The following is a 19676-nucleotide window of genomic DNA, read 5'->3' as shown; positions in this document are numbered from 1 at the left end:
TTGCTAGAATTTTGTGAAGGATTTTTGCATATATGTTCATCCGTGATATTGGCCTGTAGTTTTCTTTTTTTGTGGCATCTTTGTCAGGTTTTGGTATTAGGGTGATGGTGGCCTCATAGAATGAGTTTGGAAGTTTACCTTCCTCTGCAATTTTCTGGAAGAGTTTGAATAGGATAGGTGTTTTCTCGAAATTTTTGGTAGAATTCAGCTGTGAAGCCATCTGGACCTGGGCTTTTGTTTGCTGGAAAATTTGTGATTACAGTTTCAATTTCCGTGCTTGTGATGGGTCTGGTAAAATTTTCTACTTCTTCCTGTTTCAGCTTTGGAAAGTCGTACTTTTCTAAGAATTTGTCCATTTCTTCCACGCTGTCCATTTTAATGGCATATAATTGCTGATAGAGTCTCTTGTGATCCTTTGTATTTCTGTGTTGTCTGTTGTGATCTCTCCATTTTCATGTCTAATTTTATTGATTTGATTTTTCTCCGTTTGTTTCTTGATGAGTCTGGCTAATGGTTTGTCAATTTCATTTATCCTTTCAAAGAACCAGCTTTTGGCTTTGTTTATTTTTGCTATGGTCTCTTTTGTTTCTTTTGCATTTATTTCTGGCCTAATTTTTAAGATTTCTTTCCTTCTACTAACTCTGGGGTTCTCCATTTCTTCCTTTTCTAGTTGCTTTAGGTGTAGAGTTAGATCATTTATCTGACTCTTTTCTTGTTTCTTGAGGTATGGCTGTATTGCTATGAACTTCCCTCTTAGCACTGCTTTTATAGTGTCCCACAGGTTTTGAGTTGTTGTGTTTTCATTTTCATTTGTTTCTATGCATATTTTGATTTCTTTTTTTATTTCTTCTGTGATTCGTTGGTTATTCAGAAGCGTGTTGTTCAGCTTCCATATGTTGGAATTTTTAATAGCTTTTCTCCTGTAATTGAGATCTAATCTTAATGCATTATGGTCAGAAAAGATGCTTGGAATGATTTCAACTTATTTGAATTCATCAAGGTTAGATTTATGGCCCAGGATGTGATCTATCCTGCAGAAGGTTCCGTGAGCACTTGAGAAAAAGGTGAAATTCATTGTTTTAGGGTGAAATGTCCTGTAGATATCAATTAGGTCCAAGTGGTCTATTGTATCATTTAAAGTTTGCATTTCTTTGTTAATTTTCTGTTTAGTTGATCTGTCCATAGATTTGAGTGGGGTATTAAAGTCTCCCACTATTATTGTGTTATTTTTAATTTCCCCTTTCATACTTGTTAGCATTTGTCTTACATGTTGCAGTGCTCCTTTGCACTGGCCTTCTTTGTCTCTTTTCACAGCCTTTGTTTTAAAGTCTATTTTATCTGATATGAGTACTGCTACTCCTGCTTTCTTTTGGTCTCTATTTGTGTGGAATATCTTTTTCCAGCCCTTCACTTTCAGTCTGCATGTTTCCCTTGTTTTGAGGTGGCTCTCTTTTGGGCAGGGGTCTTGGGGTCTTGTTTTTGTATCCATTCAGCCAGTCTTTGCCTTATGGTTGTGGCATTCAACCCTTTTACATTTAAGGTAATTATTGATAAGTATGATCCTGTTGCCATTTACTTTATTGTTTTGAGTTCGGGTTTATACAACATTTTTGTGTTTCCTATCTGGAGAATATCGTTTAGCAATTGTTGGAGAGCTGGTTTGGCGGTGCTGAATTCTGTCAGCTTTTGCTTGTCTGGAAAGCTTTTGATTTCTCCTTCATATTTGAATGAGATCCTTGCTGGGTACAGTAATGTGGGCTGTAGGTTATTTTCTTTCATCACTTTAACTATGTCTTGCCATTCCCTCCTGACCTGAAGAGTTTCTATTGAAAGATCAGCTGTTATCCTTATGGGAATCCCCTTGTGTGTTATTTGTTATTTTTCCCTTGCTGCTTTTAATATTTGTTCTTTGTGTTTGATCTTTGTTAATTTGATTAATATGTGTCTTGGGGTGTTTTGCCTTGGGTTTATCCTGATTGGAACTCTCAGGGTTTCTTGGACTTGGGTGATTATTTCCTTCCCCATTTCAGGGAAGTTTTCAACTATTATCTCCTCAAGTATTTTCTCATTGTCTTTCTTTTTGTCTTCTTCTTCTGGGACTCCTATCATTTGAATGTTGGAGCATTTCATATTGTCCTGGAGGTCTCTTAGATTGTCCTCATTTCTTTTAATTCATTTTTCTTTTTTCCTCTCTGATTTATTTATTTCTACTATTCTATCTTCTATTTCACTAATCCTATCTTCTGCCTCCGATATTCTACTATTTTTTGCCTCCAGAGTGTTTCTGATCTCATTTGTTGCATTATTCATTATATATTGACTCTTTTTTATTTCTTCTAGGTCCTTGTTAAACCTTTCTTGCATCTTCTCAGTCCTTGTTTCCAGACTATTTATCTGTGATTCCATTTTGATTTCAAGGTTTTGGATCATTTTCACTATCATTATTCGGAATTCTTTCTCAGGTAGATTCCCTATCTCTTCCTCTTTTGTTTGGTTTGGTGGGCATTTCTCCTGTTCCTTTACCTGCTGGGTATTCCTCTGTCTCTTCATCTTGGTTTTATTGCTGCATTTGGGGTGGCCTTTCTGTATTCTGGCAATTTCTGGAGTTCTCTTTATTATGGAGTTTCCTCACTGTGAGTGGGGTTGTATCAGTGGCTTGTCAAGGTTTCTTGGTTACCGAAGCTTGTGTCGGAGTTCTGGTGGGTGGAGCTGGATTTGTTCTCTCTGGAGTGCAATGAAGTGTCCAGTAATGAGTTATGAGACGTCTATGTTTTTGGAGTAACTTGAGCTGCCTGTATATTGAAGCTCAGGGGTGTGTTCCTGTGTTGCTGGAGAATTTGTGTGGTATGTCTTGCTCTGGAACTTGTTGGCCCTTGGGTGGTACTTGGTTTCAGTGTAGGTATCGAGGCATTTCATGTGCTCCTATCTATTAATGTTCCCTGGATTCAGGAGTTCTCTGATGTTCTTAGGATTTGGACTTAAGCCTCCTGCTTCTGGTTTTCAGTTTTATTTTTACAGTAGCCTCAAGACTTCTCCGTCTCTACAGCACCGATGATAAAACTTCTAGGTTAAAGATGAAAAGTTTCTCCACATTGAGGGACACCCAGAGAGGCTCACTGAGCTACATGGAGAAGAGAAGAGGGAGGGGGGAGTTAGAGGTGATTGGAATGAGATTAGGTGGGATCAAAAGAGGAGAGAGCAAGCTAGCCAGTAATCACTTCCTTATGTGCGCTCCTCAGTCTGGACCGCTCAGAGGTGTTCACAGAGTTATACAGGGAAGAGGAGAGGGAGGAAGTAGACAGAGGTGGCCAGGAGGATAAAAGAGGGAAATGAAAAGGAGAGACAGATCCAGCCAGTAACCAGTTCCCTAAGTGTTCTCCATCGTCTGGAACACACAGAGATTCACAGAGTTGGGTAGAGAAGAGAAGGGGGAGGGAGGACACAGAGACAACCTGGTGGAGAAAAAGGAGAGTCCAAAGGAGGAGAAAGTGGTCAAGCCAGTAATCTTACTTTCAGGTGAAACTGGGTACTGAAGATTGGGTTTTTAAATGTACAAGATTGACAACTAATACCAAAAAGCAAAGATTAAAAATCTAGAATTGAGGTTGGATTTTCAAAAATGCAATATTAAAGAAAAGAAGAAGAACAAGACGGAAAAAAAAAAACACAAAGTCATGAGAATTATTAAAAAAAAAAAAACCACAAAAACAGCAGAAATATATATATATATATGGCATTTGCTTTAAAAATAGGGTCTTTTCTTTTTTTTTGAAAAGTGATAGTAGGTTATAAAAATTAAAATTAAAGGAGAAATAGAGGACTTAAAAATTTTTTTAAGGTAAAAAAAAGGAGAAGAAAAAGAAAAGAAGAAAAAACTGTCAAACAACAACATCAAAAAGAAAAAAAAAGAGAATGGTCGTAAGAATAGTAAAGATATTTCTGGTACTTTCTCTGGTGTTGTGGGCAGTGTGGGGTCACTCCAAGGCCGTCCCCTCTGTTTAGCTTCTTCTGTTTGCTGGTCTCTTCAGTGTCTGATTTCTGCCCTGACACAATGGGGGCGGTGGTGGACACTTTTTATCTTAGGCTCACTTGTTCAGTCGCACTCTGGGGAGGGAGGAATGCTGCAAACAAAGAACACTGGTGTGTGCTCGCAGTGTCTCAGCCCCACTGGCCATGCCCCTTCACATGGCACACACCACTCAGGCTCTATGTTACTCCACCGGGAACCATCTGAGGCCAGCCCTAGGCTGCATGCACCTCTCTGGTCTAAGCTGCCCAGGCTCGCCTCTCAGGTAGCCCTCAGAGGTGCAGATTCAGTTGGGCCTTCATTTTGTGCCCTTCCCAGGACCGAGTAGCTCAGGTGTTTGGCGAGTGCGGTCACTGCGACTTATCGCCTTTCCCTGCTGCTCAGTTTTCTGGGTGTACCACTGGCGCCCCTTGCCAGGCAGATGGTGACTGTCCAGAACCCCAAGAAGTCTTAGTTAGCAAAGAAGCCTGCTTGCAGTTTGGTAGGTAAAGTCTCTCCGGGGCTACGATTGCCCTCTTCCAGCCCTTACAGCTCTGGCTGCCTGTCACCGGCGGGGAATGGTCTGCAGCCGATTATTTCTGTTCCATCCTTTGTTCTGTGCGCAGTCCTGGCAGTGTCTTATGTTAGAGCTTTTTGCGTGGCAGCTATCCCACAGTCTGGTATGCTAGCCCAAGTTAGTTTGCTCTGGTTACAATTGGGGCATTCTGGCCCGATTCTTAAAAAGCACTGCAGCCTGTGCCTCTCTGCCCAGCCCCCACTTGCTAGTGGTGGATGCAGGCATTTGCACTGCTTCTCTGCTGGGGGAGTTACCATTGGGCTCGTAACCTGTTGGTTTTAATTATTTATTTTTCTTCCCTGTTATGTTGCCCTCTGTGCTTCCAAGTCTCGCCACAGACTCAGCAGTGAGAGTGTTTCCTGGTGTTTGGAAACTTCTCTCTTTTTAAGACTCCCTTCCCGGGACGGGACTCCCTTCCCAGGATGGAGCTCCCTCTCTACCTCCTTTGTCTCTTTTTTCATCTTTTATATTTTTCCTACCTGTTTTTTAAGACAATGATCTGCTTTTCTGGGTGCCTGATGTCCTCTGCCAGCATTCAGAAGTTGTTTTGTAGAATTTACTCAGCGTTGAAATGTTCTTTTGATGAATTTGTGAGGGAGAAAGTGGTCTCCCTGACCTATTCCTCTGCCATCTTAGGACTGCCTCTATTTTTTTTAATTTTCAAAGCCCATGGTCTTCATTTATTGATGTTCTAGTTGTAAAAAATTTACCATAAAATTTCTACTTCTCTCTCCTTGAATATTCTATATATAAACACATATAAACTTTCTTTTTAATTTTTAAATTGAAGTATGGTTGATTTACAATGTTACATGGTTTCAGGTATTCAATACCATGATTAATTTTTTATAGATTATACTTCATTTAAAGTTATTATCAAATATTGGCTACATTCTCTATGCTAATTAAAGGCCTCATAGTTTTTGGAAAACTGTGCTTTTATTTTCATTTGTCTCAACATGTTTTTTGATCTCCTCTTTAATTTTTCATCAACCCATTTATTCTTTAGTAGCATGTTGTTTAGTCTCCATGTACTTGTTTTTTCCCCCATTTTTCTTCCTGTAGTTGATTTCTAGTTTCATCCTGTGGTAGCCAGAAAAAAAATGCTTCATATAATTTTTATCCTCTTAAATTTGTTGAGACTTGTTTTGTAGCCCAGCTTGGGATCTATCTCAGAGAATGTTTCATGTGCACTTGGATGTGTTTTCTGCTGTTTTTGGAAGAAAAGTCATATAATAGACATGTATTAACCTAACTGGTCTAATATATAATTTAAGACTACTCTTTTCTTATTGATTTTCTGTCTGGATGATCTGTCCATTGGTATAAGTGAAGTGTTAAAGTCTTCTACTGTTCTTTTATTATTATCAGTTTCTCCCTTCCTGTCTGTTAATATTTGCTTTTTATATTAAGGTCTGCCTATGTTAGGTGCATCTACGTTAATGGGTACTATAGCCTCTTCTTATATTGATCCTTTTATTATTATCATTATATAATACCCTCTTTTTCCTTCTGTTATAATCCCCTATGGTTATACAGTGGAGCTGACAAATAGATTCAAGGGACTAGATCTGGTAGACAGAGTGGCTGAAAAACTATGGATGAAAGTTTATAACACTATACAGGAGGTAGTGACCCACATCATCCCAAAGAAAAAGAAATGCAAGAAGGCAAAGTGGTTGTCTGAGAAGGCTTTATAAATAGCTGAGGAAAGAAGAAAAGTAAAGGCAAGGGAGAAAGGGGAAGATATACACAACTGAATGTAGGGTTCCAGAGAATAGCAAGGAGAAATAAGAAGGTGTTATTAAATAAACAATGCAAAGAAATAGAGGAAAACAAGAGAGTAAGTAAAGCTAGAGATCTCTTCAAGAAAATTGGAGATATCAAGGAACATTTCATGCAAGGATGGGCATGATAAAGGACAGAAACCATAAGGACCCAACAGAAGCAGAATAAATTAAGAAGTAACAAGAAAACACAGAAGAACTATACAAAAAAGGTCTTAATGACACAGATAACCACAATTGTGTGATCACTCATTTAGAGCCAGACATCCTGGAGTGTGAAGTTAAATGGGCCTTAGGAAGCATTAGTACAAACAAAGTTAGTGGAGGTGATGGAATTCCAGCTGAGCTATTTCAAATCTTAAAAGACAATGCTGTTAAAGTGCTGCACTTGATATGTCAGCAAATTGGAAAACTCAGCAGTGGCTGCAGGACTGAAAGAGGCCAGTTTTCATTCCAATCCCAAAGAGGAGCAATGCCAAAGAATGTTCAAACTACTGTACAATTGTGCTTATTTCACATGCTAGAAGGTAATGCTCAAAATCTTCAAGCTAGGCTTCAGCAGATCATAAACCAAGAACTTCCAGCTGTATTTCCAGAGAATAACATGGATTTTGAAGAGGCAGAGGAAGTGGAGATCAAAGTGCCAACATTCACCTGATCATGGAGAAAGCAAGGGAGTTCCAGAAAAGCATCTACTTCTGCTTCATTGACTACCCTAAAGTCTTTGAATTTGTGGATCACAACAAACTATGGAAAATTCTTAAATAGATAAGAATACCAGGTCACCTTACCTGCCTCCTGAGAAACCTGTATGCTGGTCAAGAAGCAGTTCGATACAGGATACAGGATGCTTGGGGCTGGTGCACGGGGATTATCCAGAGAGATGATAGGGAGTGGGAGGTGGGAGGGGGGTTCAGGATTGGGAACTCATGTACACCCATGGGGGATTCATGTCAATGTATGGCAAAACCAATGCAGTATTGTAAAGTAAAATAAAGTAAAAAAAAAAAAAGAAGAAGAAGAAGCAACAGGTAGAACTGGACCTGAAACAATGGACTGGTTCAAAGTTGAGAAAGGGATACAACAAAGCTATATATTGTCACCCTGTTTATTTAAGATATATAAGAGTACATCATGCAAAATGCCAAGCTGGATGAAACACAAGCTGGAATCAAGATTGCAGGAGAAATATCTACAACCTCAGATATGAAGATGATACCACTCTAATGGCCAAAAGTGAACAGAAACTAAAGAACCTCTTGATGAGTGTGAAAGAGGAGAGTGAAAAAGCTAGCTTAAAACTCAACATTCAAAAAACGAAGATCATGGCATCCAGTCCCATCACTTCATGGCAAATAGAAGGGGAAAAAGTGGAAGCAGCGACAGATTGCGATGGTGACTGCAGCCATGAAATGAAAAGACTCTTGCTCCTTGGAAGAAAAACTACGACAAAACTAGATAGCATATTAAAAAGCAGAGACATCACTTTGCCATAGAGTCAAAACTATGGTTTTTCCAGTAGTCATGTACACCTATGAGAGGTGGACCATAAAGAAGGGTGAGTGCCAAAAAATTGATGCCACTGAATTGTGGTGCTGGAGAAGACTCTTGAGAGTCCCTTGGGCTTTAAGGAGATCAAACCAGTCAATCCTAAAGGAAATCAACCCTGCATATTCACTGGAAGGGCTCATGCTGAAGCTGAAGCTCCAATACTGTGCCCATCTGATACAGAGTCAACTCATTGGAAATGACTCTGGTGCCAGGAAAGATTGAAGGCAAAAAGAATAGGTGATAGCAGAGGATGAAATGGTTAGACAGCACCACTGACTCAACGAACATGAATTTGAGCAAGCTTGGGGAGATAGTGGAGGACAGAGGAGCCTGGCATGCTGCAGTCCATGGGGTCACATAGAGTTGGATATGACTTAGCAACTGGACAACAATAGACTTTGTATTAATATTAAACTATTTGCCTGATGTATTATTACTTCCACTTTCTTGTCATTTCCATTTGCATAAAACAGCTTTTCTATCCCCTAACTTTCAGTCTTTATGTGTCATTAGCTCTTAAGTGAGTCTCTGGTAAGCAACCTATAGTTGTGTCTTTTTTTTTTTTTAAATCCAGTTATCCACCCTATGCCTGTTGACTGGAACATTCAGTCCATTAACATTGAAAGCCATAAATAAATATAGATTTTTTTTAAAGTTCAGCATGAAGGAATGATAACTATATTAACACTGATGATTAATCATGCTGAGTGAGGAAGAGATAGTTTTTCACCATGTCTTGCTGTAAGGGAGAAGAGAGAAATGAGATTATAGTTAAAGGGGAATATGAGTCAAATAAGTTAAAGAAAGCTTTCATTTTTTAATGGGGAGGTATTGTAGCTTGTTTGCATATTGATGAGCATATGTAGAAGAGAGGGAGAACTGATGATGCAGGAGATATGGGGCCTAATTGCTATAGGGGATTGGAATCCACTGCACTTTCCACACAAACAGAAGCAGAATATTTGGGGACAGGTGCAGCTAGGCTGGGAGATGCATCAGGGGAAGCATTATAGAAACTCTGTGCTCATTAATTCTGTTTTCTTAGTGAAATGGGAACCAAATCTTTGGCAGAGAAGACACAGTGAGATGAGATGTCCAGAGTTAGAGGAGTCTGACTGGACATAGCACATTTGTCTAGGAGAGTGAGCGTGAATGGACTAGTGAAATGTAGTAAAACTGTGAGAGGTAAAAGCCCTCTTGAAGCTGGTGGATATAAAGTGAGACAGATTGGCATGATTGTGTGCTTTTCATCAGCTACATTTAGTCACCTAAGTGATTTAATCAGGGCAGTATTTTGTCTTATTAGTAAAATATGGCGTAGCAGTGAGGATAAGCTACTTGGAAGAATACAGGATGAAAAACTGAGAGTACTGGCTACTGAAATTTTCACTGGTGTCTGTGCTGCCCACAATGGTAGCCACTAGCACATGTGGTTATTTAAATTAATTAAAATTAAATGAAAGTAAAACTTCAGTTCCTCAGTTGCACTAGTCACATTTCAAATGCTTAACAGCACTTGTACCTAATGGTTACCATATGAGCTAAGGCAGAGATAGAACATTTACTGAAGAACAGTCTACTGGTTTGATTTACATAGATATTGATATCAATATCACCAATGATCATAACAAGATGAATTTTGGAAAAAGTGACAGTGAGCCAGCTTGTAACATCTTCAAGGAATGAGTACTAATGAGGATATCTGCCCTAACTCTAGTGGCCCTGACAGGTGGTAAAGAGAAAACAGCTACTCTGGGGACAGATGACAGGAAACAAGGGGCAGAGGAGAGAATCAGGTCTCAGACTAAAAAGATACAAGAATCATTCAGAAAAGAGCTGAATATATTGGGACTGGCAGACAGTGTAAGGGTTTGTGAAGGTGGGGAGAATAGGAGATTGGATCAGAGCAAGGAATGTACAGGCGGAGATGAGGATCAAGGTAAAGAAAGATGACCTCGAAGTGCTGAGCTTCTGTTCAAAGTGACTCAGGTGAAAAACGGAGTTTAATAAGGTTATTTCTTACGGTCTCTTAGGCAGGTCGTGTTCCTGAGATTGTCTGTACTGGCAGGGAGGGGCAAGTAGGGTTCTAGTCAATGGTGGTATCAGGGCGGGCAGAAGGGAGGCTTCCTAGGAGCCACTGATATGTATGTGTTTGTATATATGTTAGTTTTAAGATCTAGATAATACTTGTGAAATTAGTTCTATACATTATATATCTTTTCATAATTATCCTCTGTTTCCCCATTTCATTTTAAAACAGCTTTAAAATACAATGAAATATTTTAAATATGGATTTTGCTCAGCCCTTTTATGATTTTCCAAGTCCTGGAGTACTTAGTACTGCTTCATCTCAGTTTCTTAAAATAAGACATATATTTTTCCAAGATGCGGATGTGGACAGCTTATTTCCTGGGACTTTTAATACCTGAGAATGTCTTTCTATTACCTTTGTATAAGGATGGCATTTTTAAATTATATAATTATTGGGCCATAGTATTTCTCCTAGAACTCCAAGTGTTGTTCCATGATTTGTGTGGAATGTAATGTTACAGAAAAGAATTCTGTGGTAAATTGATTACTGCTTCTTCGTTAGAAATGTTTTCTTTTATTTGGTCTGTGTACCAGTAAGATACTGTGTCTCTTTTCCTGTCTGTATCTAGAAGTAGGTTTCTTAATTAGTTTTGCCTAGAGTGAGCTAGTTCAATATATAGTTGCTCCCTCAATACAAGTAAGTATTTTCTGCTAGTACCTTCATTCCAGGCTCTAAGCTCTTCATTTCTTTACAGTAGCCCTTCTTTCCCCCTCAGTTTCAATTTCTGTGGTTTCAGTTACCTGTGGCCAGGAGCAGTCTGAAAATATTAAATAGAAAATTCCAGATATACACAATTCATCACTTTTAACTTGTGCATCATTTTCAGTATTGTGATGAAACCTCATGCCATCCCACTTTATCCTGCCAAAAATATGGAATTATCACTTTGCTCTGCCTATCTGGTGTGTTAGTCACTTAGTGGCTGACTTGGCTATCAGACCAACTATCTCAGCATCTCAGTGCTTGTGTCCAATCACCCTTATTTTACTTAATAACAGTCCCAAAGTGCAAGAATAGTGATGCTGGTCATTAAAATATGCCAAAGAGAAGCCACAAAGTGGCTTCAGTGGAGGTTAGCCTGATCTTGAATTCTGAGTTTATTATTCTTCTGATTTTTTAACTAAACATTTTATTTTAGAACAGTTTTATATTTACAGAAAAAATGTGAAGATAGTACAGAGAGTTCCCACATAGCCCTGTGCTATTTTCTTTAAGATGCAGCAATTTGGATTCTCTTTACCTAGTCTAGTTTTTCTTTTAATAGAGTTTATACCTATTCAGTTCAGTTCAGTTCAGTCGCTCAGTTGTGTCCGACTCTTTGTGACCCCATGAATCGCAGCACGCCAGGCCTCCCTGTTCATCACCATCTCCTGAAGTTCACTCAGACTCAGGTCCATCGAGTCTGTGATGCCATCCAGCCATCTCATCCTCTGTCGTCCCCTTCTCCTGCCCCCAATCCCTCCCAGCATCAGAGTCTTTTCCAATGAGTTAACTTTTCTCATGAGGTGGCCAGAGTACTGGAGTTTCAGCTTTAGCATCATTCCTTCCAAAGAAATCCCAGGGCTGATCTCCTTCAGAGTGGACTGGTTGGATCTCCTTGCAGTCCAAGGGACTCTCAAGAGTCTTCTCCAACACCACAGTTCAAAAGTATCAATTCTTCGGTGCTCAGCTTTCTTCACAGTCCAACTCTCACATCCATACATGACCACAGGAAAAACCATAGCCTTGACTAGACGGACCTTAGTTGGCAAAGTAATGTCTCTGTTTTTGAATATGCTATCTAGGTTGGTGATAACTTTTCTTCCAAGGAGTAAGCGTCTTTTAATTTCATGGCTGCAGTCACCACCTGTGGTGATTTTGGAGCCCCCCAAAATAAAGTCTGACACTGTTTCCACTGTGTCCCCATCTATTTCCCATGAAGTGATGGGACTGGATGCCATGATCTCTGTTTTCTGAATGTTGAGCTTTAAGACAACTTTTTCACTCTCCTCTTTCACTTTCATCAAGAGGCTTTTTAGTTCCTCTTCACTTTTTGCCATAAGGGTGGTGTCATCTGCATATCTGAGGTTATTGATATTTCTCCCGGCAATCTTGGTTCCAGCTTGTGTTTCTTCTAGTCCAGAGTTTCTCAAGATGTACTCTGCATATAATTTAAATAAACAGGGTGACAATATACAGCCTTGACGTACTCCTTTTCCTATTTGGAACCAGTTGTTGTTCCATGTCCAGTTCTAACTGTTGCTTCCTAACCTGCATACAGATTTCTCAGGAGGCAGGTCAAGTGGTCTGGTATTCCCATTTCTTTCAGAATTTTCCACAGTTTATTGTGATCCACACAGTCAAAGGCTTTGGCATAGTCAATAAAGCAGAAATAGATGTTTTTCTGGAACTCTCTTGCTTTTTCCATGATCCAGCCGATGTTCGCAATTTGATCTCTGGTTCCTCTGCCTTTTCTTAAACCAGCTTGAACCTCAGGGAGTTCACGGTTCACGTATTGCTGAAGCCTGGCTTGGAGAATTTTGAGCATTACTTTACTAGCATGTGAGATGAGTGCAATTGTGCAGTAGTTTGAGCATTCTTTGGCATTGCCTTTCTTTGGAATTGGAATGAAAACTGACCTTTTCCAGTCCTGTGGCCCCTGCTGAGTTTTCCAAATTTGCTGGCATATTGAGTGCAGCACTTTCACAGCATCATCTTTCAGGATTTGAAACAGCTCAATTGGAATTCCATCACCTCCACTAACTTTGTTCATAGTGATGGTTTCTAAGGCCCACTTGACTTCACATTCCAAGATGTCTGGTTCTAGTTTTGTGATCACATCATCATGACTATCTGGGTCGTGAAGATCTTTTTTGTACAGTTCTTCTGTGTATTCTTGCCACCCCTTCTTAATATCTTCTGCTTCTGTTAGGTCCGGACCATTTCTGTCCTTTATTGAGCCCATCCTTGCATGAAATATTCCCTTGGTATCTCTAATTTTCTTGAAGAGATCTCTAGTCTTTCCCAATCTGTTGTTTTCCTCTCTTTCTTTGCATTGATCGCTGAAGAAGGCTTTTTTTATCTTCTTGATATTCTTTGGAACTCTGCATTCAGATGCTTATATCTTTCCTTTTCCCCTTTGCTTTTCACCTCTCTTCTTTTCACAGCTATTTGTAAGGCCTTCCCAGACAGCCATTTTGCTTTTTTGCATTTCTTTTCCATGGGGATGGTCTTGATCCCTGTCTCCTGCACAATGTCACAAACTTCATTCCATAGTTCTTCAGGCACTCTGTCTATCAGATCTAGGCCCTTAAATCTATTTCTCACTTCCACTGTAGAATAAGGGATTTGATTTAGGTCATACCTGAATGGTCTAGCGGTTTTCCCTACTTCTTCAATTTGAATCTGAATTTGGTAATAAGGAGTTCATGATATGAGTCACAGTCAGCTCCTGGTCTTGTTTTTGTTGACTGTATAGAGCTTCTCCATCTTTGGCTGCAAAGAAGATAATCAATCTGATTTCGGTGTTGACCATCTGGTGATGTCCATGTGTAGAGTCTTCTCTTGTGTTGTTGGAAGAGGGTGTTTGCTATGACCAGTGCATTTTCTTGGCAAAACTCTATTAGTCTTTGCCCTGCTTCATTCCGCATTCCAAGGCCAAATTTGCCTGTTACTCCAGGTGTTTCTTGACTTCCTACTTTTGCATTGCAGGCCCCTAGAATGAAAAGGACATCTTTTTTGGGTGTTAGTTCTAAAAGGTCTTGTAAGTCTTCATAAAACCGTTCAACTTCAGCTTCTTCAGCATTACTGGTTGGGGCATAGACTTGGATAACTGTGATATTGAATCGTTTGCCCTGGAGATGAACAGAGATCATTCTGTCATTTTTGAGATTGCATCCAAGTACTGCATTTTGGACTCTTTTGTTGACCATGATGGCTACTCCATTTCTTCTGAGGGATTCCTGCCCGCAGTAGTAGATATAATGGTCATCTGATTTAAATTCACCCATTCCAGTCCATTTTAGTTCACTGATTCCTAAATTGTCGATGTTCACCCTTGCCATCTCTTGTTTGACCACTTCCAATTTGCTTTCATTCATGGACCTGACATTCCAGGTTCCTATGCAATATTGCTCTTTACAGCATTGGATCTTGCTTCTATCACTAGTCACATCCACAACTGGGTATTGTTTTTGCTTTTGCTCCATCCCTTCGTTCTTTCTGTATTTATCTGTCCTCTGATCTCCAGTAGCATATTGGGCACCTAATGACCTGGGGACTTCCTCTTTTGGTATCCTATCATATTGCCTTTTTATACTGTTTATGGGGTTCTCAAGGCAAGAATACTGAAGTGGCTTGCCATGCCCTTCTCCAGCAGACCACATCCTGTCAGACATCTCCACCATGACCCGCCCATCTTGGGTTGCCCCACGGGCATGGCTTGATTTCATTGAGTTAGACAAGGCTGTGGTCCTAGTGTGATTAGATTGACTGGTTTTCTGTGAGTATGGTTTCAGTGTGTCTGCCCTCTGATGCCCTCTTGCAACACCTACCATCTTACTTGGATTTCTCTTACCTTGGACGTGGGGGTATCTCTTCATGGCTGCTCCAGCAAAGCATAGCCACTGCTCCTTACCTTGGATGAGGGGTATCTCCTTACCACCACCGTTCCTGACCTTCAATGTGGGATAACTCCTCTGGGCCCTCCTGGGTCTGTGTAGCCACCACTCCTTGGGTTGCTCCTCCGGGCTGCAGGCCCTGGCCTCGGGCGTGGGTGACTCCTCCCAGCTGCCGCTCCTGGCCTCAGGCTCGGGGTGGCTCCTCAGGCTCACCACCCCTGGCCTCAGTGCGAGATGGCTTCTCCCAGCCGCCCCTGACCTCGGATGCAGGGTAGCTCCTCTCGGCCGCTGCCCCTGACCTCGGACACAGGGTAGCTCCTCTCAGCCTTTCCTGTGCCGTCGCAGCCTGTCACTCTAGGCTGCTGCCCCTGACCTCGGACATGGTAGCTCTTCTCTGCCGTCCTTATATTAGTATTTTACAAAGGATGCTAGACAATTTACCAAAGTTTTCATCTGTGTCTTTCAGTAAATTTTTTTTAGAGTATGTTTTTTTTCTGAGCCCTCTGGATGATGACTTTTTCTTTTAAACATGGTAATGGCAAGAGTGGACTTTTCTTTTTGAAACTTGCTCTTTAGAGTTTATAGTTTGCATTTTAATATTGTTAGTAATTTGAGAACTAAGATATTTTTCTTCTAAACAGCTATCAATTGGGAAAATGAATTAGCACTATTAATGTCTTATAATAAATGATCACAAACTGGGTGACTTAAAACAGCACAAATTAATTATCTCACAGTTCTGAAGGCCAGCCGTCTGAAATCAGGACCACTGGGCTGGGAGCAAGGTGCTGGCAGGGTTGTGCTCCCTCTGGAGGCTCTGGGAGAGAACAGTCCTTGCCTCGTCCAACCCATTCTTTGCCTTGTGGTGGCGTCATGCCAGTTCTCTGCTTCTGTCTTCTCATCTCCTTTTCCTGTGTGTGTGTGTGTGTGTGTGTGTGTGTGTGTGATGTCTCCTTCTGCCTCCCTCTTGTAAGGAAACATGTCATTACATTTAGGATCTGCAGGATAACCCCCCATCTCAAGATACTTAACAATCATATCAGCAAAGATCCTTTTTCTTATAACATAAAATTCAGAGGTTCCAGGATGCAGGACCTGATATCTTTGGGGGGGGGGGGCGGTTATTCTACTTACCACAGGCGCAGTCTACTATGACTCAGCAATTATGCATACACATACATACACACTCATTTTTTTTTTCTACCAGATGACATGTTTAAAAAAAAGTTCATAGTAGCATGATGTGTAATGGTCAGAAACTAGAACAACCCAAATATCTATCAATGGTAGAGTGGATGGATAGGCAGTGATACAGTCATCCAATGGAATACTTTACATCAGTGAAAATGAAATCTCATAAACTACATGCAACAACACAATGACTCTTGCACATATAATGGGGCTGAAAGAAAGCTGATAGAAAAGAGTAAGCCCTAGAAGAGTCTACTTATGCAATGCTAAAAATGCACAAGATGGTACTTAGTGGTCCAGTGGTTAAGAAGCTACCTGCCAATGTAGGCAGCGCAGGCTCAAGCCCTGGTCCAGGAAGATTCCTGATGCCACAGGGGTAATGAACCCATGCACAACTTCTGAGGCCTGCATGCTAGTCTAGGCTCTGCAACAAGAGAAGCCACCTCAAAGAGAAGCCTACACACTGTAACTGGAGAGTAACCTCTACTCACCACACCTAGAGAAAGCCTTTACATAGCAATGCAGACCCAGTGCTGCCAAAAATAAAATAAAGTTTTTAAAATGTGGGCAAAATTAATCTTTGTGTTAGAAATTAGTATAGTAGTTATCTTGAAAAGGGTGATGACTATAAGAAGGTGAAAGAGGGCTTTTGGGATGTTAGTAGGATTTTCTGATCTGAATTCTGAGTGAGAATCCATTGGGCTGTCTACTTATGATTTGTGAACATTACCAGAAAAGGATGATTTAGTGAAAAGCAAGTGAACAATTTTCTCAAGGCCATGCAGAATCTCCAGAAGACAGAAGAGGAAGGGGTCTGAACTTCAGGTCAAAGTCAAGGTTTCAAAGTTTGAGATGATAAGAATTTACAGGCTGGTAGGTGACGTTGATGATATTTAGAGGAATATCAGCTCCCTCACGTTCTTGTATAAATGAATATTGTATAAATGAATCAGTTGATAGAGAGATGAGACAGATGTATCTATAGCTAAAGTAGACATCTGGTCTGAATTCAAGGCATTGGGTCCATTAAGCCAAGTCATTTACTATCAAAAACTACACTGTTCAGTATGTGCCTATCAATCATTTGAAACATTTCTGGTCCAAACTGAGACATTCTGTACATCATATTTCAGACATGGTACCAAAAAGAATATCATTTCTTAAAGTACTGATCATACTTTGAAATGATAACCTCTGAACTATTGGGTTAAATAAAATCTATTATTAAATTCCATTTGTTTCTTCTTAAAATGTGGCTACTAGAAAATTTTAAATTTAATTATATATCTTTAGTTATATTATGGGACTAGCATTTTTGACTTGCATTCTATTTTTATTGGACAGTAGTGATGTAGATCTGGAGAAGGCAATGGCAACCCACTCCAGTACTCTTGCCTGGAAAATCCCATGGATGGAGGAGCCTGGTAGGCTGCAGTCCATGGAGTTGCTAAGAGTCAGACACAACTGACCGGCTTCACTCTCACTTTTCACTTTCATGCATTGGAGAAGGAAATGGCAACCCACTCTAGTGTTCTTGCCTGGAGAATCCCAGGGATGGGGGAGCCTGGTGGGCTGCCACCTCTGGGATCGCACAGAGTCGGACACGACTGAAGCAACTTAGCAGTAGCAGCAGCAGCGATCTAGATCATGATAAATCTGATAGGCAGTTACTAGGCATGCAAGCTATCAGTTACTTACTTTTCTTGCACATGTAGGACTTGGACAGGGGCTGATTAAGTTTGGCCTCATGATGGAAGGGCTGAAGTTATAACTGAACTATTATAATTGAACTATTATTTCTGAGTTTTCTTATCTATGGGAAACCTAATTGTTCTAAACAACGAGTTCAAAACTAAGGTACCACTTCTCATCTGGTGGTTATATAATCTCTTAACAGACCCAGTGTCTAGTACCATGTAAGCAGGTTTTTGGGAGATGGTGATATGACAGATGCCAACAAAGGTCTAGTCAAGGCTATGGTTTTTCCAGTGGTCATGTATGGATGTGAGACTATAAAGAAAGCTGAGCACCAAAGAATTGATGCTTTTGAACTGTGGCATTGGAGAAGACTCTTTAGAGTCCCTTGGACTGCAAAGAGATCCAATCAGTCCATCCTACAGGAGATCAGTCCTGAGTGTTCATTGGAAGGATGGATGTTGAAGCTGAAACTCCAGCACTCTGGCCACCTAAAATGAAGAGCTGACTCATTTGAAAAGACCCTGATGATGGGAAAGATTGAAGGTGGGAGGAGAAGGGGATGACAGAGGACGAGATGGTTGGATGGCATCACTGACTCAATGGACATGAGTTTCAGTGGACTCCGTGAGTTGGTGATAGACTGGGAGGCCTGCTGCAGTCCATAGGGTTTCAAAGAGGCGGACATGACTGAGTGACTGGACTGAACTGATACAACAGAATGGGCAGAGAATAGTCATTGGAGCCCGACATTCCTGAACTCAAGCAGGAAGTCTGCAACTTACAGGCTGGGTGACTTCAGTCCAATGACATAACTTCTCTGGACCTCAAGTCCCACAGTTATATAGAGGGCTTAGCAATATTCACTTGGTAGGGCAAGTGTTAGAGCTGAAATAATGCATAAAGTATACAGGGTATAAACGACTCAAAATGTGGTAGCTGCTGTTGGTGTTATTCTTGAGTTCATTATAAAGTGTGAGGAAAATGCAATAAACATACACTTTGATGAGAAAAATTCTAAAGGCATTTCTTTGCAGATTCTTGGTATACTTCAGGCCAGTCTTGGGCCATTTCAAACCTTTGGTTTCTCTAGCAAATAATGAGGATAGGCTCATACACATAGAAAGCCAATCCACAGGGAGTCACTTCTTTCTCATTGTGTACGCTGAGCTTCGAGGATGTAACGCCAGGATCACAAAGCATTACTCTGCATTCAAAACACTCAGTGATGGCAACCCACTCCTTCTAGACCCAGATGCTAGCGGCCATCCCATCAATCACTCTCGCAGGCACCTATCAGCGTGTCATCACTGTGTCAGAGATCTGTTTTGGCAGGCTCGCTGCAGGGTACACGTAATCAGCAGAGACGCCACACTTAACTGTGATTGATGCCCATCTTCTGACAATTTCTCCTGCCAGACCCCTCCATCATTCCATGGTAATGTTTTCCTGAGTGCTAAATAATTTCTCTGAATTATCACAGACGCTTTATAGATTGACTTGCAGAGATGTCTTTTTGTCACAGTCACATTTGGAAGGATTTTTATCTTGTATGTTCCCCACCCCCTCAGCCTTTTTTTTAACCTCTGATGATTCGTCCCATGTTTCTATCACTTTATTCAGTTATCACAGTAGGACATTTTTTGGAGGTGAATAACAAGGATATTGTGATCGGTCTAGTTGCACAGATGTCTGAAATCCATTTCAAGTCCTTCATTTGGCTGGCAGCATGACCTTGAAAATCTAATTATTACTATGACTTTGTTTAAACTATGCTTTTGTTATTATGATGTCTCTTTTCTTAGAGGTCATGATTCTTAAGAATATGAGAGGTCAGACGAATCCAAATAAGTGTTCTGCACCCCCATTTATAATCTGCCATTGGATGTTAGCCAGAGAGGTGTTCCATATTGGCACCTGGGTGAGGTGACCTCATTGCTCCCTGTCCTCCTCCTTCTTCTTCTTCCTCCATCAAGCCCTAGTTATAACCCAGATGCATAAATGTCATGAAATCATTAGTAGATGACAGATTCAGGTGGCCCAAGAATCTCCGCTCTTACAAGACACCTGTAACTGAAAGCTAAAGATATGCCAAATGAAACATTTACTTGATCCTCTTTAATGAAAATGAACAGCACTTTCATTTGATGATATCCAAAGATTCACTGCAGAAAAATAT

This window comes from Capricornis sumatraensis, chromosome 6, assembly GCF_032405125.1.
Source record: "Capricornis sumatraensis isolate serow.1 chromosome 6, serow.2, whole genome shotgun sequence".
NCBI classification, from domain to species: Eukaryota; Metazoa; Chordata; class Mammalia; order Artiodactyla; family Bovidae; genus Capricornis; species Capricornis sumatraensis.
Note: the sequence above shows the minus strand (reverse complement) of the source record.